The sequence below is a fragment of the Rhea pennata genome, chromosome 2 (genome assembly GCF_028389875.1).
Source record: "Rhea pennata isolate bPtePen1 chromosome 2, bPtePen1.pri, whole genome shotgun sequence".
NCBI lineage: Eukaryota > Metazoa > Chordata > Aves > Rheiformes > Rheidae > Rhea > Rhea pennata.
In genome coordinates, this window is record NC_084664.1 from 107,369,131 (window position 1) to 107,386,179 (window position 17,049).

A 17,049-nucleotide genomic window follows, 5' to 3' on the forward strand; every position below is an offset into this window, starting at 1 on the left:
TAAAAGTAGTAAAACCCCTGGCTAGAGTTTTGCACAAGATTCTGTGACATCCCAGAGCAAGGCTTCTGAATATATGGTCTGCAAAGATGGAAAGCAATTGATACTTTTTAGCTTTGCTTCTAGGCCAGCTGAACTGGGTTCCATGGAAGATTCAGCTGGTTGAAGTACACAGAAAATTAGAGTGTTTCCTAGAACCACTAAATAATTTATTCTTTTCTTGTGTGCTACTGTGTGATTCTTTTGAGTATTTTACTGACAGTATTAGGGAAATCTTGATAGCATTCCCACTTCATTTCAGCCTAACCTGTGAATTTCTTTTTTGTCACTGACTGACCATTCCCTTGCAGCATGCAGTGACCTACCTCTCAGTATGTCATAAAACCTTCACGAGTTTTTCTAGAGTACCTGTACCTTGCAAAACAATCTGTCGTTTCATTCATGCTATTTTCATGTGGCCTTATTCCTACCTTTACAACCGTATCTCTGAGGAAGATCACTAAATAAAGCAGATAGGGTCCTATGAAAATACATTGCCCACGTGTTGTTTACCTTGTGTCTGAATACTTAAATCAATAGGTCTACCTCCCCTTCCCCAATTTTTCCCTTCCCCCACCTCTTTCTTATCTATTATCTCTACACAGAACCAAATGTCTAGTTGATTTTGTTGCAAACTCCTCTTCATTTGTACCTGAGAAGATGCAGAGACATAAAATACAAGCTAAGGTCTCCCTAGAGCAAGCTGTAGGGCCTGACTTCCATAAGCTACCTCTCCCAAAACAGAGGGGGAGATCTTGGAGGGTTTATTCTGTAAGCTGATAACTGACGAGCACTGCATAGTAATCATCCTCTACTCAGCATAGGAAGACGCTATCTTCTGACACAGTCTGGGGTCAAGGGATTTTAATGCACTCAGACACATTTATTGAGAGATGTGGAGGCACTGCAGCAGCAGACTCAGCAGTCGAGCCCAAGTGGCATTTAAGTATAGAGGGATTTTTGCTGGAAGTGTTCAGGGTCTCAGTGGGGGTGCTGTGGAGCAGTTGCATGCAGCAGGTGGCCTTTCCTGTCTTTAGTGAGCATCCTAAATAATGCTGGGCAGGCAGGGGGAAGCACATTTTAACACCTGAAATACAATAATGATACTGTGTAGAGAGGAAATCTATGTGCATATGCTACTGTCTGTTTTTATTACCTGAAGAAACAGGGCCCACTAGAGATACAATCCAGGTGTAGAACACAGCTATCTTTCCTACAGCTTGTCCTTTCCTTTCTAAGTCTACATATGTTATCTAATCTATTAGATAGCCAGTAGATAAAGAAGATAGACAGTGGAAGTCTCTCTCTTTCTTTTTTTTTTTTTTTCTCCCTCTCCTTCTCTCTCTCTCTCTCTCTCTCTCTTTCTCTCTCTCTACATGTATATGTATGCATATACATTTTGGAAGTGCAAAACTATACCCATTGATTAATTTTCTATTAATTATGAACCATTCGTAAAAGAACATGCGCTTAAAAATGGATAAGCTTAAAAGCATAAAAATTAGACTACAGAGTTGCTGCTGGTATTGACACAAGTACTGTCCAAATTCTCAGGGTTCTTTTCTGCTTGCACAGGCATACTGCTGCATCTGCAGTGAAATTAGATGTACTTCAGTAAATACATATAGCACGCACGGGTAGAATGGAAATGATATGGGCAGGCACAGGCAGAAAAACACATACACGTGCACATTTACATCTGATACACTGACAGAAATAAGACTTCCAGGAGACTCGTTCATCTTCCTGTAAATTTTTGCTGTCCTAAAGAAAACGTGGATTTGGTGGCAATCTGGAAACAACATATATCAGCTGGAAATCTAGTCTAAGCAGCTCTAATGTTCTGGCATCACACACTGGGTGGGCCTATCAGAGGATATCTGCAGTTTCTATCTACTCAGGGCCACTTTCCCCTAAAATATTTTCTTCTAAGGTGTTACTAAAGCTGAGCTCCCTGGTCTCAGGCCAGTACAGACAGACTGAAGTAGGCTTGCTGTTTTCTGCCTCATAGAAGTGTGGACTAGAAAGGCCTTAACTTTACAAAGTGAAAGTGATATGTTGTTAGTTTCTTTGTTTTAACAGAACATTACAAACGTGAGAAATAATTATAGGAAAAAAAGGAATATTCCTATCTTTCCCAAGAGACAAACAAGCAATCCTAGAACTCCAGTTGTGCCGTGTCTGTGGTGAAACTTTTATTTTCATGTTGTGTGCCTTATCTCGTTGTAGAAATCCACCTCTTTTGCAGGTGAACAGGTAGCCAAAGTTCTAGTTAAGCAGTTACAAGTCCAGAAGACTCAGGAGCCATGGGGTACAGTGTTATTCACACATCTAGGAGAATGGGGAGGGGATTAGGGAGGGGCACGTCTTCATTTAGACCCTATTTAATATTTTTGCTCTCTGATATAATCTAATTAACTAAAAAGAAAAAAAGAAAAAAAAATCTAATTCAGTGTGTTCAACTTTCTTCTCATACTGGGAAAAATGTTTTGGTTTCACTACTAGTAGTCTCCCCACCAAACCATATCCAAATTAGAACAGTCCTTTCTCCGAATATAATGGATTTTTAATAATTATTCTGTCATCCTTACTTGGAGCCTGTGCCATATTCTCACTTGCCTTCTCTCCATGCCCTCAGTTACATAAAATGGTTTCAAGGACACAAAATGGTATGTCTCTGTTGTAGATCTGAAAAGTTGCTGTTGTTTTGGGGAACAAGTCAACAGCGCTTTTAATTCTGCTAAGTGCTATGCAAATAGCTCCTCCTAGTCTCAAAGTGGCAGGCCAGTGCGTATTTCTTTATCATCAGGGATCTGCACTAGGTAAATGTGGCTTACACTTCATTACTGTTTGATGTCCTTTCTGTTGCTGTTTACCCTCACATTTGAAAGGAACCTGACAACTGAAAAGTTGGATTTGTAAATGGATTAATGCTGTGTCCCACAAAGATAACGGAAGAAATCAATGATGGTTGGGTCTCCCCTGAGAGCTGTATCATATGCCTCATAAGAGCTGCTTAACAACATTTATTTGCGCATTATCTGTAAAAACTAAGCTCTATTGTTTATTTCTCCATGATGTGAGATTTAGCTTTTAACACTGGTAGAAGTTTTAACTCTTAAAGAAATCATTAAAAAAAGAAAAAAAGAAAAAGAAAAAAAGAAAAAGAAAAGAAAAGAAAAGAAAAGAAAAGAAAGAAAAGAAAAGAAAAGAAAAGAAAAGAAAAGAAAAGAAAAGAAAAGAAAAGAAAAGAAAAGAAAAGAAAAGAAAAGAAAAGAAAAGAAAAAAGAAAAACTTGATCAAAGCACTTAAAATCTCATGTATCCAGGGATTAAATGAGTTTCTGTACATTATAAACAATAAATTAATTAACTAGAGAATTGTAAAATGTGTCCTTGGCTTTTGAAGGCAATACTAAGTGACAGACTGTGAAAGTAACATTATAACTTTGAGGAAATGCTTTCATTTTATTAGGGTTCTCATCATACATATCAATGGGAAACAAAGTCTTGTAGGAATAATATTTTAGGACTCTCATAAGCACTAATGATGACTGCTTGAAATCAGTTTTAATGAGTTCAGACATGCTGCCTTTGTTGAGCACTGTTCAGTGTAGTGTAGCACTGTACAGTGCAGTTCGGGAGTTCAGCTGTGTAGACACAACTCCAACAGGAGCTCTAGGTGGTCACAAACCTTAATAATTCCCTTGCAAAGCTTCAAATGACCATTCGGAGCTTATCTGCTCTAATATGAAACAAAACAGGACGTATATGCTTAAATGATTCAGCTTTCAGGAAGAAATATTAAGTCTTAATACACTGCTACAACTGCAATTTACCCCCAGAGAAGGGATATGGAAGAGGATTAATCAAATAGAACCTTTGCATAGAGAACTTCTTTTTTCAGACTTTGTTCTTTATTTGATTACTGGTGATATTACTGTGAATTATCATCTAATGTTTGGGCTATGTTAGTGTTTGTTAGTACTCAGTAGTTCAGTTAATGGTCAGAATCCAAAGATGTATACACATAATAAAAAAAATTAGTCTGTGCCCCAAAGACATTTAATAGTGTTATTTTAGTAAGAGAAAAAATAAATGCACATTGCAAAATTCTCTTTCTTGTCTGTCTCTCCTGCTTGTACAGAAAATAAAGAAAAATCACTTTTAAATGTTCTTTTTGTAAGTAAATTGTTATCTCATGGCAGTCATATTCTGTTTAGAAACTAAAGGCTGTAAAAGGAAGCTGGTACTCCTTTTACATCCTCAGTTATGTGTCTGTGAGTTGAGGTCAGAAAGCACCAAAATAGTTCAAATAGTTGAATTCCGATTTTTTTTTTCATTGCCACAAGTGCCTGATGGAGTTAGCAATGTCTTTGTCCTTCCCATGTTCTCTGTTAACAGCTTTCAGTGCACTGTTGCATAGCTCCATCATTTGGCAATGGTCTTTCTCAAAAAAGAGAACTCATTTCTCCTCTTCTCCACTCTTCTACTATGGAGCCTTAAAGTTAAATCTTTTAACTTGGGGATTTTATCAGTTTCCTTTTCTGTAAAATGGAATGCCTGTTTTCTAAGCACCAGAAACAACATTAAGGCCTATGTGCAGAGATATTTTTATTATTATAAATGCTAATTATTATTAAATAATTCTAAGTGACAGTCTCTCTCTCTCTCTCTTTTCCTCTTTCTCTCACCCTCTCTCCCTCTCTCTCTCTCTCTTTCTTTTAATCCTCAGAGAGGTATGTGCTGTTATTTTAAGCTTGTGATAGGTGTACTAATGAGATACAAAATCTGAAGGAAGTCAACTTCTCATCTTGATCCAATGGATTTAATTGTCAGTCATTAAAAAATAGGGTACTGTAGTAATTTTTAGTGATTTGTATTCAGTGTAGCAGTTTGGAGAGTACAGAATGGTATTTGTTATCTCATTTTGGTGAATATTCTCCCAGAGGCACTACATCCAAATTTTCTAAACTTGGCAGCTATCTATATCTATTTAACAAATTGCTAGACCATGTCATTTTTCAGTGCAACCTTTGCATTAACCCCAACATGCCAAAAATGACATACGTTTTTTGAACAATACATAAACAAATAAATGCACCAAATGGAAGCAGGACTGAGCAAAGATTATTCTGAAAATCTAACTCCAAACTTACTTGTACGTCTATAAATTTGGAGCACCCATCCACATAGCAGTGAATGATCTTGACAGAATTAGTCTCAAGGAGTTATAGCTCCCTGCTCATCTTAAGGAGCATTTATTGAATTTCCATTGGGAATTTTGTCTTGGGAATTGTCCCTGTATTTATGAGCATATATTTGTTCTGGTTGTCTTGCTGAAGAATAACATCACATTATACTAATGAAACAATCACTTCAGTATAATAATGTGACATAGACTATCATACTACTTTCTCCAAATGTTAGTATACTATTTAATATTACTGGCTAGGGAATCATCAGCAAACTAACTGTCACTTTGAGAGAGTGGGTTAATATTCATGCTGATGTATTTTGCTGTGCTGCTCCTTAATCCTCAAGGTTCAATGCTGTCTCTGTCACTTTTTTATATATGCTATACATAATCCTTGAAGTAAATTATGCAGAGCTGTAAAGTCTGCTTAGCTTGCCCTGCTGTCCACACTACAGGGCTTGCTTTGCCAGCATGCTTTGAGAACATGAATAACTATGCATCCTCTCAAAAGTTTGCCAGTTGAACTTGCAAAAAAGGTGAAGTTGTAGCACTTGGCTCTCAAGGTCCTTCTTCCACACATTTTCTACATTTAGAGCTTTGACTTTTTGAAGCGGATGGTATAATTTTGCCTCTAGTCCTTGACTCATAGCCATCTGGCCTGACTTGCGTACTCGCAAGTAGCATGAGCAGTACCATACACAGCATAAATCCTCCCTGTCACGGGGCTCTCCAGAACAGAGGCTGAGAAGAGAAGAAAGCATTGGTGATGCCTAGAAAGCAGAAGGTTTTTAGTTTCTAACTACAGGACCTCTTCTAGCCGTGTCATGCCACTGATTCTTATCTCAAGAGTTGATACTATCATGCTCTTGATGTTGTCCTTTCATTTTCTCTGAATGTTTACTTTTTCTCTTCTCTGCAGAAATAGCATTTCCAAGTTGTGACTGTTCTTCTTGTATGGAAGCGTGACCATTCAGTTCATGCCATACAAAAAGGTCTCTGTGATGGATTGTCTGATAGAACTAGTCTGATTTATTGTTCTTCTCAGATACACAAAGCATATTACACTTCTCTTGTCTTCTTTCTCTTGTTCTTGTCACTCACTTCTGATCAAGCACAGAATTATTTTTTTTTCAGATCATACTTCTTGCATATGAAGCTGTACGGTGACCTGTTCCATGAACATGCTGTGTTTACTGTCTTTACATAATGCTCTGTATGTCAGCTTGAGACTGAATTGTATTGGTTTGATAAGCATTGCTGTAGCTATCATCTCATTTCAAAGTGACATACCACTGTGCCCTGGAATATTCTGCAAGGAGATATTTGTTATGTTGGATCTTTTGATCTTGCTCTGACATAAAATGGAAGTGATATCATGTATTTTACTGAAGATTCTTCTACTTCTTAAATATCATTCACTTAAATTTTCTTTTAAAACAGCATCCAACATTTTATATATCAGATATGAAAAATGACATCAAATCAAGCAGCAACGATATTTTGAGAACTGCTTAGATGTTCAGCAATAATTAGGTTGTCAGAGCCATTATTTAGCTGTGCAAAAAGCAAAATTCAGCTTGTATATCTGAACAGGGGTCAAAAACTGACTGTTCACCCAATTCTCAAAGATTAAGTAAATGGGAGGTAGAAAATGGGCAAGGAGCACCAAATACGATAGCTCTACTCTTTCTTCCTCTTTTTGTGTTCAAAGTGACTGGAACAGAGCCAGTTGCTTTCACAAAAAGGGAGAGCAATAAAGAGAAAGAGAGCGTGGGATGCATTCTGATTTTTTTTTTTTTTTTTTTTTTTTTTTTTTTTGGACCACCTGCTAGGGTAGAGGAACTGGGTTTTGTCCTTTTGATCCTTTCTAGAAGAAAAAAAAAATATCTAGGAAAGGTTGTTTAAAGATTCCCTTTGATTCCAGTTTGAGAGATCTAACACTGTAAGTCAGACCTAATTGTGCAGATTGCATTATGAAAATGGAAGTAACCCCAGAGCACAGAGCACACAAATACATCAAGCACTTGTAAGAATGGCTATGATACAGAAAAAAATAACACAATATATGCCATCATATTTTATATCTATGTTATTTATAATTTATTATTTGTGTATTTGCATTATATTACATTTTATTTATATTATGAATTTCTATTCTCAATAAGATAGATGTGATTTAGCCCCAATTATGTTTTGACCAGAATAGTTAAAATGTGGAGTTGTTACTTATCAGCTAACACTTCTATTAAATAAATTCATAAAGAAATAAAGAAACAAAACTATATTTTCTTTTCCATCTAAACTCAGCTCAGATCAAATAAAACACTTAAAAAAGAAGGGAGTCTCCCAAAGGGGAACAAAAAGGAGAAAAGCATCCTGTTTCAATTCTATGTCAGTGAAAAGAATAGAAGTGCAAGTATCAGAAAACTGTGGGTATGAAATGGAAAAGGTTTAACTGAAAAAAGGATTCGCTGAATGGAATCTAAATAACGACGGACTGCCAAGTTGACCCCTGTTCACTGCTTACAATCGTTCACAGTGTGGTGCCATACCTGCCATTCTCATTACCTTTGTTTTTCATGATCTTCCAAGTGTATTTCAGGACTTAGATGTAGGCATCAGCTGTCAGTAGAAGGTAAAGGCTAATGGATACTGAAATGTTATGAAACATGGTAACATGGTAATGTTAAAAAGTAAACTAGTCTTCAGAGATAGAACAGAGCTGCACTCAGGAAAACATGATTATTTAATCAGCAAAAGACCTAAACTGACATCAAGTGATAAAAACATTTCTAATTATTAAACTCCTTAAAGGATGAATCTAAAATCTTCTATAGCTACATTTTGCTAAAATCAAAATGGAATTACAGAATAAGAAAAAAAATTGATTAAATATATTGTCCAGTCAAGGTACAAAATGAAACAGGTAGACAAATGCAAATAGAGGAAGCATGAACTATTGCAGAATTACGTATCTATCAATTTATGAGGGTAGAAGCATAAGAGGTTAAGTAAGGATAATAAAGGGTAATGATGACGACAACCACACTTGAACAGAGCTGTGGTTAGCTGGCTTAGCATGTCAAAAGACATGCAAATGGGCTGAAAAAGCGAGAAGCAGAAAAAAGTCTTTCTGTTGCACAGAACACAAGAAAAATGGGCATCAGAAAAATATTTATAAAGATAAGAAAGACCAATGATACATAAAAACAACTGATCAGTATAAAAACAACTGATCAGTAGGATCATCAATTAATTTAGTAGTGAACTTAAATTGCAAAAAAGGATCTAAGCTTTCATATTACATATAAAGCATACGTATAATATAAATCATTTTATTCCTGCACACTAGGACTGTTGAACACAGCTAATATTCCTTATAATATCTAGACTTTACCAGGTTCAATCCATGAAAAGTAGATGAGTTCAGACTACAAACTAAAAGGAATGTCGTGGTCTGGTACTAGTTGAAATTGCTTGAATTCAGTCAAAAGTATCTGCCAGTATTTTTTCCAAATATCACCTGTAGGTTGATTTGCTATTGCTTCTCCAGTAAATTTATCTCTTTTTTCTTGGCAGGAGTATATTTGAAAACCAGTAGCAGAAGGAGTGTGTCAGCACTGGAAATACTCAGTGCTGGACTTAGAGCAACTGTGAGATGTGAAACAAAAGAGTGAGTTTTGTTGGCAGAACTGGAAAAATAGCTGTAATGTTGACTAGTGGAGAAGGAGGATGAGGGAGAGAGAAGGGAATGATGAGGAAAAGTAACTCAGGGTTACTTACCTTGATGACTTTTCAAGACCAAGGATGCCTTATCAGCAAGAAAGCCTGTGGCAGCATTGACCAAGGAGAGAACCTGAATTCTTCTCCTTATTAACACTAAAAGCCTCTTCCTGTCTTACCCGTCTTCATCTCCAAGGCTATTTCCTGCTACTGATCGCTTGTTCTGTCATTCACTGCTCAGGTGAATTAATTTTATTTAATGCCATTCTCTGGACATTGCCTAAGCATCAGATGTGATTAGAGCATCTGTCATCTTCTTAATAACAAACCCTGGCAAATCACTGGAAAGAAACAGCAGCCCTCTTTCTTCAGTGAGAATGATCAGAAAAATCACACAGAGGGCTGAGCACACAGAAACTAGGGGCTGGGATCTCGGACTTTTCCCCCAGAAGGCCAAGGAGAGGTGAGCCTCTTCTTATCTCATGACCTTGATGGAAAGTAAAGTAGCTAAAACATAAGACACAAGGGGAGACATCTCTCAAGACCCAAGCTATGTGGGTCTTCCAACCTCTTTCAGCTCCAGTGGGGTTGAATGTGAACCATGGTATGTGGAATCTACTATGAAGAGGAGTTGAACTTTCTGAGTTTTATTTAAATTACTTAACATTGCATGACAGTGCTGGAAGCAGTACTTGTAGCAGTACATAGACACTTCCACATATAAAAGTTTCTTACTCATGCCTATCACTTAGCCTGGAATATAGCTCAGGTAAATAAAAAAAGATCCTATGAATGAAAATATTTGGTGCATATGCACAATTTAAAGACACTTAATTTGTTTTTGTAGGCAGCAGAGAGGGAGAAAAAGACGGGGATATTGAGAAATTAAGATAAGACTGCATCTTTGCTGCTGGTAGAATTCCTAAAATGTTTGGCCAGAAATGTTTTGACATCTCCTCAGACTACAGAAGTACCCTAAAACTTGGATTTCTCTTTTCATATGCTCACACAAATCACTTCAGTTTAAATATTGCTTCTGGACTCAAGGAAAACTGGAGAAGAAAAAATAATTATATTTTTAATTAACTTTTTAGATGTTAACATCCCAAAAACCAAGATCAAATTCAGGTTCGCTCTCTTTTAAACTCAACTCTAATGCAAATTCCTTAAAAAGGCGTGCATGCATGTGCAAACCACAGTAAAGTATACAAGCTCTTTTCCTGTTTATAATTTTTGTGCAGGTCAGCATTTTGTATTGACGTTTATGAAACTCAACAGATCTAGATTTCATTCTCATTTTAAAGTGCTGCTGCTCTTTCTCCTTAACTACAGCCTGAGTTATGAAGGTCAGTCTACTGGGATCATTGGCTGAGCTTTGCAGAAATTTTACAAGCAGTAGATAAATAAGATTGTCATAATGATTTTTTCCCCTGCCAGCCACATGCTTGCAACTGAAACCACATTGCATAATATAGATTTCCATTCACAGACTTAACACATTTAAAACTGATGACACTCTTCTGTGCCACTGCAAAGCACGTGCTCATGGCAAGTAGATTCTTGTGGCCTAATGTGTAGTATTGTATAAAAGCAGACTGAAAACTGCCTCAAATGCAAAACACCTAAGAGCTTGTTCATTTACTCTCAGGTGTGGGTCACAATAAATCATGTGATCTACTTTCTCTGGATATGCGTGCATGAGTTGAAATATGTTAGTTTCAGAAGCAAATTGATCTTTAATTTTCTTCTTTCTTCCTCTGTTTCCTGCTAGAGAGGTGTTTAAATTAGATTCTGATGCCTGTAGTAGAAACTCTTGCCTGGGTTATAATCATAACACATGCCTCTAAAGTAAACCTACATTAGCACAACTCAATGTGGTAATTAAGATAGAAAAAGGCAGTACTAAGCTGCATGGCCTATCAGATTCCTTGGGGAGAAAAAAACACCGACGTGACTTGAAATGTGTCCAAAGGGTTTAGTTAGCCTCCAATTAGCTGCAAAGTTCTTCTATTAAAATGCATAACAAATACCAGCCTACGTGTCCCTGAACCCTTCATTATTTAAGTCCTAATTTCAGATGGTTCTTTTATTATAGCATATATCCCAAAAGCTAGCATTGACTTTTAATTACACTATGCAATCAGTGCTGTCAAGTGATAAGTTGGAAGGACAGAAGACTCTAGGGCACATCTGGGTGAACCACAGAGGCTCAGCTCTTAACCAAAAGCAAACAACTGAACAAAGGCAAACATCCTAGGAACAATCTACAATAAAATGAAGGCCAAATGGTCATCCCTGCTTAACCTTGCCTTTTATACATGTCATGAAATACAGAGAGTTTACACAGGCAGCCAGACAAAAGTATGGGAAGTAGGAATGTTAAATGAACGAGCATGTGAATTGTGCCCAACTCCTTGCTCTTTCTCAGGTTCAGAAAGGACACATACATTTTCTTTCTCATAGTTACTGTTACTGATCTCCAGTTACAAATGTCATGTTGGGAGCTGTTTGCAGAAGATTCTCATACTGTGCCACTGTAATTAATGTACTTGAGGGAGGAGAAGTGCATTAGGCAGATTTGGGGGTTTTGCCTTTGATTTTGCTCTAATGTTGTTTATTGCCTCCTGGCCATTGTCCATTCTAACTGCTTTAGTGTGAAACACCTGACTTTGAAGATGGGCTACAGCAGTTGAACAGATTTTGAAATGTGGAGGTGTTCACATGTCCTTGGGATTGCTGGAAGGTGTAGACTGCTGATTCTGAATCAGAAGGACATAAAGCAAACACCAGTGGAAAAGTCCTGGTCAGAAATGCACAGGGGAAGCAGAGAACTGAAGCAAAAAATCAGAGCCAACAGAAGGTGCTGAATCTGTATGCTATCAAAGCTTTTCTGAGCCAAGGTGTCCTCTGACAGACCAGATCCTACCAAATGCTAAGAATTCTGGCTTTGGTTCGCTCAGTTGTTTAAACGCATATTTAAAGTGAGAAATCTGACTTTAAGTACACTGTGAGCGCTGGTTTTGAGGACCACCTTTTTAAAAATGAGAAGTCTGTCTTAGTTGTCTGCTGGCTTCATGAAAGCCAGAGCTGGGAGAAAATCTACATGAATGAATGAACACCTTTTTAAATTATTATTATTTATTGTCTACATTAGTAGAAACTAAGTCACTTAGGATGGAACAGCTTGTTTAGCTCTTTGAATGGGGAAAACATGGCAGCCCAACTGATGTACAGTAAAATACTACATGTCTCACCAATAACATATTGCTCAAAAATATATTCTTCTGTCTGATGTGTACTCTTTTCTCCTCTCCCAATACTCTATTATGTGGGAATCTGGAGAGCTTAATATTCAGCTAAGGTGTATGATATGCAACTCTCTTTTTCTTTCCTATCTTTCAGTGCAACTATAACGTCTCTGCTATGCGAACAAATCACAGAGGGATCAGATAGGAATTATATTGAAAACATGGAGTTTTCATTTCGTCGCAAAGTTATATGTATTTTGAGGATTTATGCAGAATGAGTTTATCTACTATACATAAATGTCTTCTCAGAAGTTGGTTTGCTTTCCTTGAAGTGAAAAAGAAAGCAAGCAAACAGAAGCAAACACTCCTTTTCTTTGACTGTTTTCAAAATAAAATCCACTTTTTTCTAAAAAAAATAGCATTTCTTTTATTTTTTTAATTTATTTTAAAATAGTTAAAATTATAAAGTCAGGATTTGTGACTGATATATCTTTCAAATACTTCTTTCCCTCCCAGTTTGCTTAAATTTCCCAGGAAATTTAGTTGTATCTGGATACAGTTATGTAGGACAGATGCATTTTGAAGGATTCTGCGGTAAATACTAAAATTCCAAAGGTGAAAAAAGCCTGAAAAGATAATAAGCAACATTCATGACAATGATAGGTCAAAGGATGCTGAGATCCCAATTCAGGACCGCTATAATTAAGTGCAGGCTGCATTCCTGTGCTGAATTTGGCCACCTAAGCATATAATAAAAATAGAAGAAAGGTCAGAGAAAGCTATAAAGTAATGACATGAGAACATTCAAGCTTATGCAGCCATTTGGAAGTCCTAATTTGAAATGTCTAACCACTGAAATCAGTACCTTTTGGGGCATTTTTTTGAATACTCGGAGGTATTGAAATGTCAGATATCACCTTAATATAGAAATACCAAGTAAAGGTGTAGGAAGTTATTAAAGAAGTCAAGAGACAAATAAATACCAATATAATACTATGAATTGCTAAAATATAATTACTTGTGTTTGTTAAGGTTAATATTCCCCTTTCCAGACAAGTTTCACAGGAATGAGTTGAACATTAAGCCTAAGGTAAAAGTCAGTCGCTGAATAATATTGCTCTTTTGATGCTGGCAACTCAGTGTGAAATGTTTTTTAATCATGCCATTAAACCACAGTAGACAGGTACAAATCAACTGAATGTGTATAGCCGTGTCTTCTGTTTACCAGTGAGGTATAGTCACAATTAACAACAAATTGATCATGAGTGACAGATTAGAGTGAGAAGCATTTCTAGATAAAAATGTTTAAACTAAGGTATCTAGGTCAAGCTTTTGGAAGCAGATATTAATCAGAAGCATGAAGAGAGTGACCTGTTTAAAACGCTGCAGAACCAATCTTACTGCAAGCAAACTGGCTACTGCTATACAGCAAGGCAAAGTGTAGTTCTGGCCGTGCTGAGCCCCAAGCCAATGTGTTTTCTATTAATAGCATATTAATAGCATTAGTGACTAAATTAATCTGAAGCCCGAGGTCAAAACTTCCATATTGTGCTTAAGGAGTTCAAAGCACAAAGCACCAACAGAACAGTTGGATGGGGCACCAGCCCCCTTGAGTTGATACAGCCCTACTAAACATGGGCAAGCCTTAAGAGCTTTGCAGCTCAGTCTATAAGCTTTCCTGATCTTGTATTCACATGATTAGTACAAGTGGTTGGTGAATCTGAATGAGATGGGTTTGGAATTTCATCTAACTGACTGAAGACTCTCCCTTTGAGAGGTTTTCTCTACAAGCTTGATTTGACTTCTTTTTTTTTTTTTTTTTTTTTTTTTTTTTTCCCCAACAAGTGAATGTGTATACTTAAGTACTAATTAACAGTCAGGAATTCATTCAAACAAGAATGTCCTTTTAATATAATTTTTTTCATTGTTTTTCTTCTTTTTTGTGTGTGTGTGACAGGAAACAGACGGATGCCTGTAGTCTGGACCTCTTGGCCAAGACTGTTAATTTAAACTCTTCTGCAGCGCACTGAACTCTAAGTGCTATTAGTATTACTGCTTATACAGGGAGAAAAAAAGATGGAGTTCAGAGGTCCTAACTTTAAAAAGTTACTAGAGTTCCCTGAATCCATCATCAAAGTGTAAAATCTTTAATAGATAAAAGTGTAAAGGGCTATGAGGGATTATCTTGTAAATGTCTCTATTGGTAGTGCCAGTAAACTCATTTCTAGCTGACCTACTCTGAACAACATTCAGTGTTAGAGACTCCATGATCTCTCAAGGTGATCTCTTCCATTACCATTCACTACCCTTAGGACTGGAAAGATTTCTCCTCAAAAGAGTATTTCTTTGGTAGCAAGCAAGTCTATCTCACAGGCTTACTAAGAGAGCTGTAGTCATCAGATCTAGAGAGCCCCTTCCCTTTACAGAAACTGCCCAACCCTTTACATTTTCTTCTTTAGGCTAAACAATCCAGATTCTTTCAAGTATGCTTTCACTCATTCCTTACAATCAGTGTTTGTAGACCTCTGATCATCTTCTTGCTGCCTCAAAATCATTTCTTTGTGATCCTCATCTTTTTCAAAGTCGAATGCCCAAAGCTCACCTCAGTATTCTTCCTAATTCCTCAGCAAACCTGAATGGAGTGGGAGGATTGTATCAAAACTGCAGCATGCAAAACACCTGCTGTGTATCCATATAAACAGTTTGCCTTTTTCAAAGGTTGGATATATATTCAGTTTGGGATCCAATATAGCCCATCTTATTTAGCTATCGTGTTGTTTTTCATCCTGTGTTTATACAACTAATTATTCCTGCCTAAATGTAAAACTTTGCATGTATTGAGTATCATTCTAGCTTTTCAGATTTCATTTTACTGAGATTTTGAACTCAGATCTTGCTCTTCAAAAATTCCAGTCCATTCCATAATCACATGGCTCTAAAAGGTTAATAAATATGTTCAATAATCATCCAGATCATCAGTGATGTTACTGGAAAAGCTTTAAAATAAGGACATCAATCATATTCAATATTTTCTTCCATTTTGACACTGAGCCACTGATAGGTACAATTTTAAGTGTAATTTATTCTCATCCAATAGTACCTTTATTAAAACAATATTTCCCTAGACTTATCCTAAGAACGTCCTATGATTACAAAAAATTATGATGTATAGTATCTCCTGCTTTCATCATTAATTTTGCTATCCTAAAGTGAAAGGAAGATATCAGTGTCAGTTCCTTGTTATCTAACAATTACTTAGCTGAATTATTTGTTCAAGATTCTTTAACAAATCAAAAATAACCCGACTTGGTTAATTCTTTTGACTTTTCTTTCCCTCCCTTCCTTGTTGGCCTCATTAAAGACTGGCATTAGGATTGTCTTCTAGCATCCCATGAGTCTTCAAAGATAATCAAAAATGTTTCTGAGATTTCGTTAGTTGAACAGTTGAGCCTACTGAAGTTAAAAATCCTGAAGTATCAGATTCACTGACAACAGCTAGAAAACAGAGACACTCATGAAAAGAGTTCCTCCAGAGCCCTATCGAAGTAGCACATTTTGACAAATGTAGAGTTCTAATTAAGATTTTTTTTTAATTAAAAATATTATAAATTCAAAACCAAAAGTGCTCCATAAAGTTCTTAAAATGCCACTGATAAGACATTTTCATTCTCTTGTAGACATTTTCCTTCACGCAATGAAATGAAATATTCTAGTACATAAAAACTGGAGTTGGAAAACAACCCCTTTGCTTTCACTGAGTTTAAAAATATATGTATCTAATCATATTTTTAATAAATACATTATACATTTTCCTGTTGACAGACATCTTCAGCTACTAGAGTTGGCTGAAAAAACAAATTAATATGATTATTTTTGGAACATTTTTATCTAATCTTATTCTACACATAGTTCTTTATTATTATTATTCTTTTTGACTTGAACAAATAAATCTAAAGAGAAATAAATATATTCAAAATTTATTCAACAATTTGCAGTAAATGTTAGTGAATTTGCTTGCTTGTTGATTACCTAGTAACATGAGTACAGTTAATAGTCCTTCAAAACTATTTTGTGCTTAATGATTAGTCATTTTGCTTACACAACAGGAAACACTTTAGAAGCGGTCAGTTTTTCAAGGTATAAGTTTTTGCTGCTGTTGAACACTGGGGCCCCTTTATGTATCTCTCAAGGTGGGCATGCAACAATTGATTTGATAATTTCCTTTTTATACTATCTAATCTTAAACCGAAAGAGGACAACTGTGAATGTGAATGCCAACCATCGGGTGCTGACCTCATGAGTAGTATGATTCATAGCTCTCATAGCTTCTCCATTCTGCATCAGCTTTGTGTATTACGCAGCAGAAACAGATTCATCTTGTCAGAAAGTAATTTGAAAGTTGTCTACTTAAAGCAATCATATTACCTTACATATTTGCTATATTTCATACTTTTTCTCCCTTGTTTGCCCTGCCCACATCTGTTGCAGTTGGTGATGCTGTAGAAGAAGGGAAGGAAACAAAGGAGGAGGGAGCAGAAAAGAAAGGGCTATGAAATTTTTACTCCATTTCATCAAATTCTGTTCTTTGGGGGTTAAGATATATTCTATTGAACAAAATTTAGTACACTTTGGTGTATCTATAAACCCTGTACACTTTTCTGCATAGGTATTATGGACTAAAAAACTGATTATTTTCTGCTTAGTTGAGTGAGCTACAAGGAGAAGAGTGATTCTACAACCTTAAAGGCAATGGTCTGAAGAAAAACAAATAGCAGAAAGCAATCATGGAAGGGGCAAAGGGAGAACAGCCATTCTGCTAAGGAGGAAGCAGCCTTCAATTAAATAT